At 44.7% G+C, this 15,039-nt stretch overlaps 1 long non-coding RNA gene across 1 annotated transcript; it reads left to right on the top strand.

Moving 5' to 3' along the window:
- Positions 1-7,150: 7,150 nt before the first annotated feature.
- LOC140699266 (uncharacterized) lies at positions 7,151-9,520 on the top strand. Its single transcript, XR_012077312.1, has 2 exons — positions 7,151-7,267; positions 8,156-9,520. It is a non-coding gene; the product is annotated as an uncharacterized lncRNA (long non-coding RNA).
- The last annotated feature ends 5,519 nt before the right edge of the window (positions 9,521-15,039 follow it).

Raw genomic sequence — 15,039 nt, 5'->3', positions numbered from 1 at the left:
AGCACACTTTACATTTCTGTACACTAACAATGAACAATCTAAGACAGAAATTAAGAGAGCAGTCCCATTTATAATAGCATCAAAACAATAAAACACTTAGGAATAAATTTAACCAAGGAAGTGAAAGACTTGTACACTTAAAACTGTAAGACACTTGTGGAAAAAATTGAAGAAGACACAAATCAATGGAAAAGTATCTTGTGTTCTTGGGTTGGAATAATTAATATTATTACAATATTCACACTACCCCCAAAGATCTGCATATTCACTGCAACCTCTATCAAAATCATAATCCCACCTGTAATAACAAAGCAAGCAGACAAGCAAACCCAGCCTCATTTATTGTGCAAGGGGACTCAACAAGGATGTGGATACCTGGCGGCAGGGGTCACCGGGATCCATCCTGAGGCTGGTACCACAGGGGTACTGACCGGGAAAAAGTGTGAGGCAACCACTGGGGGGGTTGGAAGTCTTCTGACTCTAGATCTGGGGGGTGGTTCCCCGAATGCACAGTATGAGAAGTGCCATCATGAGGGTGGAGGGTGGAGCTCAGGGGTGGAGCACTTGCTCAGCACGCTTGAGGTCCTGGGTTCCGTCCCCAGTCCTTTCAATTAAATAAGTAAATAAGAAAGAAAGAAGGAAAGAAAGAAAGAAACCTAATTACCTACCCCTCCAAAGAAAAAACACAAGCAAACAAAAATAATAAAATTTAAAAAAACAAAAAACAAAGAAAAGTCATCATGCTGCATGTTTAGGATTCGTACATTTTGTTCTATGTATGACGTGTTGCAATTTTAAAAGTAGAGATAAAGAAAAAAATGGAACTATGTAAAAATATGCATATCTGCACATTTGGCTCCATTGCTTACAATCTTTGATTTTATCATTACACAGAAATGAAGTCCAGAACCCTTACCATCAACCACAAGGCCACGTGACAGCCTCATTTCTTCTAGCGTTCTTTCTTTCCTCATCCGATCCTCAGTCCATTCTTTTGTTTCCTTTAATGAACTGTATCCTTTTATAAAAGTCTGCTCTGAAATGCTCTTTCTTCTGTCTCAATAAACTTCATTTCTGCTTCTTGCTCTTCCTTTGGTTCCTAACTTAGAGTGGTTTCATCAAGCGAATGAGTGAACTGATTGTGCATTTAGAGCATTGGTAATCGCAGGAAAAGAAACGGTCTTTGTGACAGCTTTTCAGTAAAAATTGTGTTTCGAGGTTACCAAATATTCCCAATGGCTATTGCAAAGAACTTCTTTAAAACCTGTAAGTCAGTGAGAACACACTAAGTGACGGAATTAGAAACCACAAGGTTGCAGCTGTGGCGCCGGCCCTGGTGACCGGGCGTCATCATGGGACACTGAAAGCGCCGGGGGGAAGGCCAGCCCGCAACCGGGCTTCGCGAGGAGCCGAAGTATTGGCTCCGGGCACTTGCTGACTTGGGGAGTAAAACACCGTGGGAGCCCACGATGGGTTAACCAGGTAACTGACCCCAGCCGCCCGTCAGCTTTAAGAAGAACAAGTGTGCTGCGTAACCGCCTTGCTAGCAGGCGCCTGCACATCGCTCTGCAGTCTCCTTGCTGCGAAAAGCGGAGACGATGCCTTGCTGGCACACCTGAGGTTTTAGGTGGCACTCTGCTCCTTGCAAAGCAACGCCCAGGCCCTCGGCGATAAGCGCGGGCGTGCCTGCTGTTAGACGGTCTGTATCTCCAGGGCGAGGGACTGGCTGCCCCGCGGTCTGCTCCGTAATTAATGTATCTAAAGAATGTATCGTGTCCCCCCCACCCCATGACTTCCCTGAAGGTAAACAAAGCCTTCGTACGCACTGTGGATTCTGCGATCTCTATCCCGTCCTGTCTCTCCCTAGGTGCCTGCGTCCCATCACACAGCTAGGTGATTTTTCCTTTGATTATACGCAGTATATGTGGGGGCATTTGAGAGGCCCGGTGAGTTGGTCCCCGACTCCCTCTTGCTCTCTTGACTTTCCACAGAGTCTCGAGTAACTCATTCCATTTCGGTGGGACTTACACTGGTCAGAACCCACAAAATATAACCTAATGTTAGAGAGATCCTGCTAGCTCTGCATTAACCCAGAAATCAGATTTAAAATAACTGACGAGAAAGCCTACATCACGTGTTACATGCCACTGAAATGATGCAAAAGAAAGCACAGAACATCACCTGTGGAGTACGTCTGATCTGGTCTCTGGATTTAGCTTCAAGTTTACAGAAAATGCAGGGTATTGAGAAACAAAACACATCAAAAGGAAATGATTCGGAATATGTAGATACTGACAGGCATATGCAGAATAGATAAACAAGATTATACTGCATAGCACAGGGAAATGTATACAAGATCTTGTGGTAGCTCACAGCGGAAAAAAAATGTGACAATGAATATATGTATGTTTATGTGTAACTGAAAAATTGACACAACATTGTAAACTGACTATAACTCAATAAAAAAAAATTAAAAAAAAAAAAGGAAATGATTAGGACAAGTCCAGAAGGCAGAATGCTGCCAAAGCCAACATCACGTGCATGCGACTACATGTACACACAAACACGCGCGCACACACACAGGCACACACACAGGTCTGGGTTGGGCGGGGGCAATGTTACAGGTTAAAAGAGACACATGTAATTCTTAGCCATAACTATAGTCTGTTGATTAAAAAATACTATTTTTGAGGAAACAATCTGAGAAACTTGAAGATGGCTGTAAGTATCTGATATTAAGGAAATACTATTTTTTAGATTTAATAATGTTTTTAAGATTATGTAGAAGATGTTTTTATATTTTAGAGATGCCTGCTAAAATACTTAGGTGTGAAATGTCTATGTCTATAATTAACTTTCAATATTCAGCAAAAACAGTGAAATAAATATAGTAAAATATAATTTTTATGTCTAACTTTAACAAAATATCTCTTTATCAGATGGGTTTCTCTGCTCCTCCACCCTGAGCTGATTAAGTCAGGACTTACGGAAACACAGTGGCAGATACTTTTCATAGCATTTGTCACAATCAGACTGACTCATTTACTTAAAGTTTGTCTTCAGCGCTAGTCAGTAGGACCCATTTGATTTTATCAAAGTTTGCAAGTGTTCAGTAACTATTTCTTACAGAAAAAATGAAGCATATGGATAGTTTTCAACTCTCTGATCAGTTAGTTTCTTACTTTTTGCACATTTTTTCCTTTATGTTGGACAACCTGACCACCTAACCTCAATTTACAAGCTGAAATTTTGTAAATCTCCACTAAAGCGGTACCTCTTCCATGAAGTTGCTAATCAAAAAACTTTCTTGTATGATTATTACTCTATCATAACAAGACATTGTGCTCACTATCGGCATAAGCAGCTGTTTACTGGTGCTGTTGCGGAAAATGTGTTACAGCTCCATTGTGACAGCAGCCTGGATCTGAACGAGAAACCAAGCAGCACTTGGAGAGCTGGAGAACTCACTTCTATTACGCTAGCGAGCCCAGAAGACTTAACACTTCAAGCTCTGGACCCCATCTGTAGGTTTACACAGCCTTTTTATAGGCTGCCAGTTTTACACTTTGCAACATCATATGCAAATAAAGTAGAACAGAAGTTGACCAACCAGGAACAAGCTTTGTAGAACTAGACCAATCAGGAGTGAGCTCCATGCAAATGAAGTACTACTAATGGACCAATCAGAAGTTAGGGAAGTGGACCAATCAGAAGTGAGAGTAATAACAAATCAGGAGTGAGAGTATTAACCAATCAGAAGTGAGAGTAGTAACGAATCAGGAGTGAAGGAAATAACCAATCAGAAGTGAGCTCAGGGAACCAATAGACTTCTAGGTGTAAGTTAGCCTTTAGAGGCAAAAAGGGAGATAGAGCCTCTGGGCCAGGGAACCGGACGGTGCTGGGAGGAGAGCAGAGGCCCTGCCTGGGGTCTTTTTATGGGGCTTCCCGCCTCAGTGCCTGTAAGGACGCTTTGTATTTCCCTGCGCCTCTTCCTCTGTCTTTCTTCCCTAGACACACTGTTACTTTGTATATATAGTGTATACCCTTGGGTTTGGGCTCATGTTAATACGTGCACAATACACCTTTCATTGTATTACTTTCTCAAGTTCTAGTATTCTTTCGTGACAAAATATTGAGGGTTTTTTTCCCCAAGTGTTTTGCAGTTTCATAAATATTTCATAAAGCTAACTAACACAACAGGATTAACAACTTCCTTAGATAAACCCAGTCTTTCATTACCGATGTTCAGTACCCGCACACCTGGGCCAGAGCATCAGCCCACGGAACGTGGGAGCAGGCAAGCCAAGGAAAAAAACTGAAGCTTTGAAGTTTGAGACTTTGCCTGTCACATTGGCTCCGTTATCCCCAAGAAAACAGTAGGAGACTGGGAAAGCCTTGAGCCAAGGAATTCAAAAGCACTGGAGAGGAAGGAAAAGCTGTAACACTGAGACCAGTCACAGCCCAGTTCTCGAAAGAAACAGGGTCACCTGTGGTTTTGTTGGGCTGGCAGCTCTGGAAGGCTCGTCCATTAGCGTCCGTCTGTTAATACCTGGCGATCTGTTGCTGTCTTGGTCACGTGTGTTGCCCACAAGCATTAACCAGTGTCCCACAGCTGTCTCCTGCCCAGCCTTGGTTCCTCTCACCTCGTCCGCCACTAGACCCAGACACAGAAAAGAGAAAGGTCAGACTCCTCTCAAGCGGATTTCCACAAAACAAGTGGTAAAGGAAGACAAAGCTCGTTTCCCCAGTCTCAGTCCGCTGGGGTCCACGGGGGCCCCTCTGGCCCTCCTTCCTCTGCACGGTGCTTTGTGAGATGGTGGGCTGGGGTGCAGACCCTGGCTACTGCCCCAGGCGGGGTGGGCACGGCTCAGAGGGTTTGCCAGGGAAGTAAACTGAGGGCCTTATAAACAGGAGAAGCTCAATTTCTTCATTCTTGTTCTTAAATTATTACCCTTGCTTCTAGCTTAGAACGAATTGAAACCTTCCATTCTGCAGGTATGACGCACCTGCCCAGCAGAACTTGGTACTTTTTGCTCGCTGTCACTACTTGATTCTTTGGTTTTCCTAGAAGCATATGGTTTCTCAACTGAGCTTTCTTTTTATTGTCTTTTATACATTCTTAAAATTATGCTTTCAACAAAACAAGCGGAATTTTACAAGTATTTTGACAACTATGTTCAAGGAACCATACTTTTCTCACACTGTATTTTACATGATTTCCCAACAGACGTGTTTTAGAAAAAAGTGTGATGCCCCACAATATTAGGTAGTTTGCAGTGTGGTTGTTCAGAGAGTTAAGAGTAAGCTGTGAACCAGGTGGGGTCCAGGACTTTATGCGGAGTCATTGCTTTCTAAAGGCTGAACCAGGTCAGAACGAGGAGTTAACCAAGACGAAACACTGTACAGCGCTAGTACCTTTCTTCAGACCGTCCACGTGGCCGTGTCCACGGAATCAACAATTATCTGGAAGCTGAAAGTTTTCATTTATTAAGTAAGTTGGATGACTGCTCACTTGCAAATGAAAACGCTGGAGGCATTTATACACTAGGACAAATCTAATGTTGTATCTGAAAATCACGATGGTCAGAACAAGACCCACAATGACTCTGGAGTTGATGAAATACCATTTTCTTAGAACAAAATCTCACTGTGTACTCGGTAAAAGGGCCAGATTTTGGTTTGGAATTTAGCACGTTCTTCAAGTACAGCTTTACGCTCATCTTTATTTATTTATTTGTGACATAATCGACAAATAACATTACGTTACCTTCACATGTATGACATCAGTACAGAGACCAACAGCTGGCGTTTAGCCTCTTTGAAAGCTACAGCTGAGTGTTCAGAACAAACACACACGGTCACTCTGGTACTGCATCCACCTTCCTCAGGCACTGAAGCCGCAGGGAACAAGAAGTTAACGGCAAAATGATTCAAGCCTTGTGAGAGACACAACAATCTGACTTTCTAAAGAAGGGCCTGTTCAGGCTATTTGCCAGGTGAAACATGACCTGTCTGGCTTCTAAACGTAAGTTCCAAGGATAGTACAGCTCTCTCCTGGAGCCAGGAACACGTTACTCTTGATTTCTTGTGGAAACTTGTGTAGGAAGACAGGATTTCAGAAGACAAGGACCTGAGCCAGCACATAATCGGGGCCGCGTCCCACCGCGAACGAGACGAGGGAGGAGAACCTGGCAGGGCCGCAGCTCGACGGCGCACCGTGCACAGAGCCTTCCCTTGCACCAAGCGAGCTGTAATTCCAGTCCCACTTTTCACATAAGGAATGATGCTATTTAATTGTCTCCTGTTACTGGAAAATTCTTACAGAATATATTAAAGCACGTAAAAAAATCCTCATCATTTAATTCTATAAATTTTGCAAAATAAAAGCTTCCCTGTTCAAAACAGCAAAGATTCAGGGGAGCCACTGTTAAGTCTCACAGCTCCACCTGGCATCTCTGCATCCCCAAATCAGTGAGATGAGAAAACACGGCCTCCCTCCACAGACCACGTTCTGAAACCCACGGCCTGAGAACTGTGGGTAGAACCCAGACTGCTGGTCCTTGTTTATCAGTTTCTAGAAGACTGTGCCCTGACCTAAGGGAAAAGGGGGCTTTAGTTAAAAGAACTTTACTTTTAATACTGTATAAAAGAAGGGAACATCTGGAGCACAACTTCTGTGGGTTTTACGGGGTCACACATAGTATTCAGAGTTAGAAGAAGCACCGCTCTGCCTCTTTGGAACAGGATGGAGGAGCTTCCAGCAAGGCCACAAGGAGACAGCTGGATAAAATACAAAATCAACTTGAACCCTTTGCAGAGTCACTGAAGAAACAGGATTTGAGAGGCCAAGGTCGCCTCAGAGGAAAGGGAATCCCAGAGATGGGAGCTAGAATCACGTGAGCTGCCTTCCAACTCAGGATATTTGCTAATAACCATGTAGAGTCAGAGGCTGATGAAACAGTTAGGGACGCAGCGGAGAATCAGCAGAGCAAGGCAGACTTGCCTCAAGCTCACGCGGGGTAGGTGAGCAGAGGTTCAGCAGTCTCAAGCTGATTAAGAGATGAGAATGAAAGTCCCCTGAGACAGGAGGGAGGGGGCAGGGCGCAGCCGTTACAGGACTGGCACAGCCATCAGCACCAAGATGGCGGAAGGGTCACCTCCCAGTAGACCGTGAGCATCAGCGCACACTCACTGGATACAGCAGCTGCCAAGTGACACTCCCACAGGTGCCAGGGCAGTTTCCAGGCTGCCCATGGAAGGTCAAAGGGTGAGTGACGGCCCATCCTGGGCTCCCAGCCCTGCCCCAAAGCAGTGGGAACGGTCCTCCCACTTGTCAGCATATGACGTCACCGAGCCCAGAAAAACTACCCACCCCCACGTCCGGCCTTTGGAAACAGCCTGAACTGACTATGGAACGGGCGTCTCTCTGGATACATCCACCTTCACTCAGCTGTGGCTCACTCTTGAATCCTTTCCTGCATGAAGCCAAGTAGCCACGGTTGGCAAGGTGCATCCCAGGGACTCAGCCGAGAGCTGCAACATTCCCTGTATCGGTGCTAAACAGGCGGAGTCCTACAGAACCCTCCAGCATGAGGCAGAGCGGAGGCAGGAAAAGCCGCACCCCAGCTCTGAGCGACAGGCCCGATGGGACCACGGTGACCCTAGTGGCTCCTACTGCGTCTCCCCGTCTAACACTTCCTGTGTTTCCTACAATTTCCTGCCTTCAGCATTTCCTTCTCACCGGCTCCTTCCCCGTCAGGATTCCCACGTGCCCGACTGCGCCCCATCCTGACGGGGGGGGGGGGGCACAGGGCCGGGGGATGTCTCAGCTCCCCCTGCAGCACCGCCCTCACCCACTCTCTCTCCTCCCGGTCCCTTGCTCCTGAACCCAAGGCAGTTCCCCTTCCGCTCCTGCTGGGCCTCAACACGGCGTTCCCCAGAGGCCCCAGTAACGCCCACGACCCTCCACGTTCCGGACAATGAACATGCTCAGTCTTTACCTCTGCAGTTTTTCATATCGTCCCAAGTGAAACCAAAGCGAGCAAAGCACCACCCCCTTTCCTGCCGTTTCCCTCGCTCCCTGCTTCCTCCTCCCGGCTGCTTCTACGGCGCCTTCCTTCTACCCAGTTAATGCTGCGATTTTCTTTTCCTTCAGGTTTCCACGTGATTCTGGCTAGCCCTTCCACGGGGTTCCAGATGTCACATACACAATGCTGACCCCAAGTCCAAACCTCCTGTCCAAGACCAGTCACACCCACCCGGATGCTGCTCCGAGTCTCCGTTTGGGCAGTTCAAACGCTCTTCAGATGCAATGTATCCAGCACAAACTAGCCCGTGGCAACGGGCTGTCGGGCTCTCAGACTTGGCCACTGCACCCCAGTGCCTGTCGTGATAGCACAAATACATCACGCATCTGCCCTCCTCTCCCTGCCCAGCACCAGGCTTTTCCTCGGCGATGGCAGGCAGCTGGTAGCAGACTCTGTCTGCTTGCTTTGGGGCCGTTAGTCCATTTTCCAGACTGGAGTCGTGGGGACCTTTTACACACTCCAGATCTAATCAAGCCCCTCTCTGTTAGACACTTCAGCCGATAACTTCCCTCAGCTTTAAGGACAAAACCTGGTCGCCGTCAGCGCCTCTGGCGTCCTGCTGTACCGCGGAAAAACTCCTTCTCCCATTCCAGTCAGATCGTCCAGCATGCAGCTCCTAGATGAACCCACTGCCATCTGCCTCGGGGACTTTGGCCCTTCCCAAGACTGTGGTCCACTGAGCTCATTAACTCCTTCGCTTCTTTCCGGTTGAGTTCAAATACCACTGCCTTCGGGAAGATTCTGAGATTTTCCAACAAGATTAAGCTTGATACAGCCTCTACTTTCTGTATGTTTTCCTGAAAGAGAGTTTTATGTTTCAGTTCTTGATAATTCCCTCCCCATCACACATCCACCACCCTAATTCCAGACGGACTGATCATTTCATGAGGAGCACGACTGTGTTCTGCTGCCACTGCACCCCAATACCAGGATTGTTCCAACAAATAGTAGACACTCGATAAATACACGCAGAGTGGGTGAGCACAGATGAAACAGGCGGCTACGTGAACAGACGACCGAGCAGACACAGCATGCACGCTAGCTGAGCGCCCTCAGCGAGGTAGCAGGTCAGGCTGCGTGCTGCTCGTGGCCCCTCAGACGGGCAGCTCTCCCCTCAGCCTGCAGGTCCTCTCCTCCTGTGCCCCCGTCTGGCACCCTGGAAACAGACTAGAGAGCCCCTCGTATCTTTATGGATTAATTAGCGAGTCAGATTCCTCTCCCCTCTTACACCCAATACACACACCTGTCGTGCGCACTCACACACTTACACACACCAGCACACGCACGCGCGCGCGCACACACACACACAAGGCGACTTCTGGGAAAAAGAAAATGCATTATTGTACTTAGGGTGTAACTTCCCCAGAATCCTCTAATTCTCTTAAGGTTATTTTTCCAAGTTAGTGTACTGCCAATAAACGGGTTAAAATATGGACTCTTTTTAGAATTTATGTTGACTCATTAGTTTCCTGGAAATAACCAAATCAAACTATCGTGCTTTTTTTCTGTAAGGCTTTTTTTCCTCTTGCAATTTTTCCTTTTTCGCCTCTCAAAGACAAAATAAATTTACAATTTAAAATAAGAGATATTAGAAAATAACATAATAGGTTTGAAACATCGTGCTTTTAAAACCCTCAACGTTCTAAGTACTTTCATCTTCTAAATGTCTCTAAGAAAGTACCTGGCTGCCATTTAATCTTCAGGCGACATTAAGATTCTAGAGTAACGTATTTAATATATTTATTTTCATAAAAGGAAGAATGGGTGAGGGAACAGAGGAAAAGGCAGGGAAACACTGTTTTATTATTTTGCATTGTAACCAGTGCATATACACTATGGCCTCAAGTTACCTGGGGTAGAATTTGGGCATATAAGTATTCTGTATATTTGGTCTGATAAAGTTTGATTCCTTAAAAGATGGTTGGCAGCAGAAGAGCTTCTTAGTATAGTTCATGAGAGTATGCCATTGAAAGGGCACATTCAGAAAGTACACAGTTGTCCCCCCTCATCCACAGTTTTGCTTTCCAAGGTTTCAGTTACCCAAGGTCAACCATGGTCCGAAAATATTAAATGAAAAATTCCAGAAATAAAAAATTCATGAGATTTAAATCCCATGCCATTCTGAGTGGCGCGATGAAACCCGTGCCGTCCGGCTCCGTCCCACCTGTGGCGTCAGCACATCCTGCCCGTCAGCCGCTTGGCAGCAGCGGGGCTATGAGACCGTCTGCCACGGCCCCCAGGGCTCATGTTCAAGTCGCCCGTACTGCACTGCATGGACCCAAAGCCCGAGGGCAGGGATGCTGGAAATTCAGATATGCCAAAAAGCCGCTGTAAGGTGCTTCCTACAAGTGGCAAGGAGAACATTCTCCACTTTAATAAGGACAGGAGAAAACCACTGTATAGAGATTGCTTAGATGCACAGTGAGAGTGAATCTGCTATCACTGAAATCGTGAAGGATGAGAAGAAATGCGTGCCCGTGTGGCTGTCACACCTTAGACTGCAAGCGTTGTGGCCACAGTGCGGGATGAGGGCTTAGCTACGAAGACAGAAGGGCATGATTACACCTGCACAGGTGCTTAGAGAAAGAAAGGCCACCTACACGTAACTGCCGCCGCAGTATACTGTTACAATTGCTCCATCTCATCATCAGCTGTTACTCATTTCTTCCTGAGCCGGATTTATAAGGTGGCCTCCGTCAGAGGTCTGTCTGCGCGGGAAGAAACACAGTCTAGACACGGTCTGGTGCTGTCGGAGCTTCCAGGCCCCCCTGGGGGTCCGGGAATCCCTCTCCTGCTGACACATGGGGACCACTGTGTACACACGGCTCTTTGGAAGGTTCACAAAACACGGCTGTTGCTTCCGTTGGAGGTAGCTGCTGTCCTTTGCAATCTTGGATATCCTAATGCCAAAGAACTGCTATTCAAATGTGTAGGTAGCAGAAGGAGCGTTGCCTATTTGACTTTTTCTGAGGCTCTAAAAATCTTTTTTCCTATGAAATGAAGTTGGCATTTTCCTTTATCTCTGAGACCCTGAAGTCCATGTCTACCAGAGTCCTTACTGACAGCAGATATGGAATTGATGTTATTTGAATGGGTGTTGAGTTCCCACTGAATGATGCTTCTTTTCTCATTATCCACACAGTTTCTTATAGCCATTGCTTTAAAATAACATGCCTTTTGCATTTGGGTTCTTCTGGTTTTCCATCCACCATATAATTTTAGGAGTACTGTCTGTTAAGTACCTGAAAGTCACATTTGTACAAATAGTTACTGTATTTCCAAAGTGAAGGTTCTTTGCCTCAGTACTTGTTTATCGATGTGGAAGTTGCTTTAACATTTTTACCTGATTGTTTCCTTTTTCAAAGACTGTTACTAAGCGAACGCACAGTGAGGAGCATTTTCAGTGCCCCCAGCAGCTAGTTTTGCACCTTCTCTCTCCTTTGCAGGAGCCCATCTCCAAACACTCCTAAAAATGGTATTTCCCCGACCAGGAAACTGACTGACAGCCTAAAGCGTGTCTCTTCTTAAGCCTGATCCACTTAGTAACAGCAATGCTAATAACGGATTTTTATTCATTGCTTCCTCTGTGATTGACAATCAAAGCACTTTTCAAGTAACACGAGGTGAAGCACCTCCTTGCTTTCTGTGCTTCCCCAGATTAAATTTCATGGATTGCAAATGAGTGAGATCTTTTCAGTGATTTAAAGATGTGCAACATGGTATTGCTCCTGAACCGCTGGGTTCAGAGAGCTGGTCAGAAGTATGCAGTAACCTCTACAGAAGACGATGCCGTGGTCAGCGCACAGCCTGAGTCCAGCTCTGCACCAAAGACATGGGTTTTAACTTTCCTAATTAAAAAAGTTGAAGGGAAAGAAATGATGATTTTATGTTTACATCCATAAAAAGAAAAAGAGACAAGGAAACAAAGCAAGAGTGAAGCAAGTAAAAGATGAGGAACAGACCACCGGAAGCCAAGTTTATCTTGGAAAATTAACACGGATGCACTCTCCTTTCCATCCACTCTTACCAAGCCTTACAAATGTATCAATGGATATAGAAAAAAATCAAAGATGCAACATAATCTTCGAGCTAGAAACGTGCTTTGGACGTCACCCCACCTAGACCAAGTCGCCTTCTGAGCTACGTGGAGGTGAAGTGGCCGTGGCCGCAGGCCGATGGGCAGCAAAGAGGAGCCTGACCTCAGGTACTCCGAATTCCAGGTCACCTGCTTTTTGGCCAAGGTGTGCTTCTTTTCAACACTGAGTTCTTTTCAGGCATTTTACAGTAAACTGATTATTATTTAGAGCCTAATGACCTGACTTCTGACTCCATTCCACATTAAAAATATGACCATGACAAAGGCATTTAAGAGGGAAACATAAAACTTTTCCTCTAGAAAGCGTTATTGAAGATATCGATTTCAGAAGCCTGCGTTGCTGACTAAAAGAGACAGGCCTGCAAGTGGCTTTTACGGGGCTTTTTAATGATGGTAACAGCTGACACTTCTTGGGGACTTACTGTGTGCTGGATGCTGGTCTAATTTACTATCTGCAGTAAATTATTGAATTTTAACATCAATTTGAAGCATATACCTCACCCAAATAGAAGGTATTTTAGTGGAAATTGGTAATGCCAGGCAGCCTGGCCCAGAGGCTAAATGTGTGAACACAGCACAGATGCACAGCCCCGCACGGAGCAGCGATGCGATCGCTCCGTGCAGCCCCATACGCACCTCTGAGCACAAAGCACTGGAGCCTCCTCCCTCCCTCCCGGGGCCGACCACTGACCTGAGTGTCAGGTCATCACCCCTTTGCTTTCCTTTGTGGTTTCTCACTTACAGGCGAATAGAAGAACTGGGGATGTGCTTTGTTGACACATATATTGATACAATTTATCTTCTTTACCATTTTGTTTTATTTTATTGAAGTCCAGTCAGTTTACAGTGTCTGTCAATGTCTGGTGCACAGCGTCATGTTTCAGTCACACAATGCACACACACACATTCGCCTTCATACTCTTTTTCACAGCTGCTACAAGATACTGCATGTAGTGCTTTTGCTGTGCAGGAGAGATCTGCTGCACATCTGCTTTACACGTAGCAGTTAGTATCCGGATATCTCAAACTCCCAATTTATTCCTTCCCACCCCTTTTTTACCTTTTTTAATGTGACCTTTGATGAACAAAATATTCTAAATTTATAGTAGACATACTTAACCAAGTGTTTTGTTATGGTCAATGCCATTCTGGTAAACTAAAAATGTAAACAAATGTTTTACATTAATATCATGACACACATAACCACTTTAGTTTCTTAATCTAGTTTTTAATTTGTAATACATTTGTATTATTGTATGATACGATGTTAATCATATTATTGTGTGAAATCACTTATAACAAAAGTAGGACAGAACAACAGCCTTTATCTAACCACCCCATCTCCCTTACATTTGAGATAAACTTTATTTTGAATTTTATGTTCCTTTTTCCCTTCCTTTCAACTTAATATATTTTTCACGTTTATATTTACTGCTTTAAAGTATTTGTGTACGTTTATTTGCACATATTCACACAGAAATTTTAGTTTTATATAGTTTTCAACTATATGAACAAGGTATGTGTTGTATATAAGGTTTCGAAGCTTGTTTTGCAGATTCATCCATAATGTTACACATTCACTCATTTTTTTTAAAAATTTAATTAATACATTAATTAATTTTAATGGAGGTACTGGGGATTGAACCCGTAACCTCCTGAATGCTAAGCATGCACTGTACCGCTGAGCTACCCCCTCCCACCCACTCTCATCCATTTTAATGGCTACGTAGTGTTTACTGTGTGATTGTAACAGGTTTTCCTCCATCCTCTCACTGATGGGCAGTTGGCTCGCTCTCAGGTATTTGCGACGGTCACATTGGCTACAGTCAACTTGTTTTTAGGCTGTAGCGTATCTCTCAGAATAAAGCACTGGGTCAAAAGGTAAATAAACGCTCAGCTTTTCAAAATGCTGTGACGCTGCATCTGCAGAAGGGAGCACTAGCCCCCCTCAGCCCACGTCACATCAGCCCGTGGGCGACACCATTCTCCCCGATCCTCGACAGTGTCGCTCTTCCAATTCACTCATTTGCGATTTAGGTGCAAAATTACCACTTTCTATGGTTATGCTTTGCATTTCCAAAGTGAGAACGGCATGAACAACTCTCCCGAGATTTATTGGTAATACATGATTCCACTTCACTGGCAAGTATGGAAACCACCTTTCAACTGAAATATTTGTGCTTTTCTTATGGATTTATACTTTTTATTACATGTTCTTGATATCACTCATTTACCACTTGTGTGTACTAAGACTATCTTCTTTCAGTTTCTATCATGTTTTCTCCTTGTTAAGTTGGCTTTTGAAGAAAAATGTATTTTCTCTTCGTAAGTTACACTGACCTTTTTTTTCTGAGCAATGTTCTTTGTGTCTTACATTTATCTTCAAGTTGTAATAAGATTGTGACATTTATTTTCTCCCCAAAATTTAAGGTTTTCCTTTGAAGAGTTAAGTCCTTGTTATGTTTAGAGTTATTTTTTAATATGGTGGATAATATGCCCCAATCAAACATTTCCCATGTTGATAATCATTCTTTTCTACCGTCATTTATTTAGCAGTCACTCCTTCCTCCACCAATCTGACAGGACGTCTGCAGTGTTTGCCACATTTCTCCACATGCGTGAGCCAGCTTCTGTGTTCTCCAGTCTGCACGTCTCCTTGGCGATACCGGACTCTCTTCTCAAGACCATTTCAGAATAAATTTGGACACCGGGTGGGCAAGTCCCTGCCCATCGAGCTTCATTTTCAAAAGTGCTCTGACTATTCCTCCTTCACTGGACCAACTTTTTTAGAATCGTACTGTCACATTTTATGAAAATGCATGTTGGGATTTTTAACGTTATCGTACTGAATCTATA

Source organism: Vicugna pacos, chromosome 11 (assembly GCF_048564905.1).
Source record: "Vicugna pacos chromosome 11, VicPac4, whole genome shotgun sequence".
NCBI lineage: Eukaryota > Metazoa > Chordata > Mammalia > Artiodactyla > Camelidae > Vicugna > Vicugna pacos.
The sequence above is the reverse complement of the archived record's forward strand: the minus strand, read 5'-3'. Positions and strand labels throughout refer to the sequence as shown.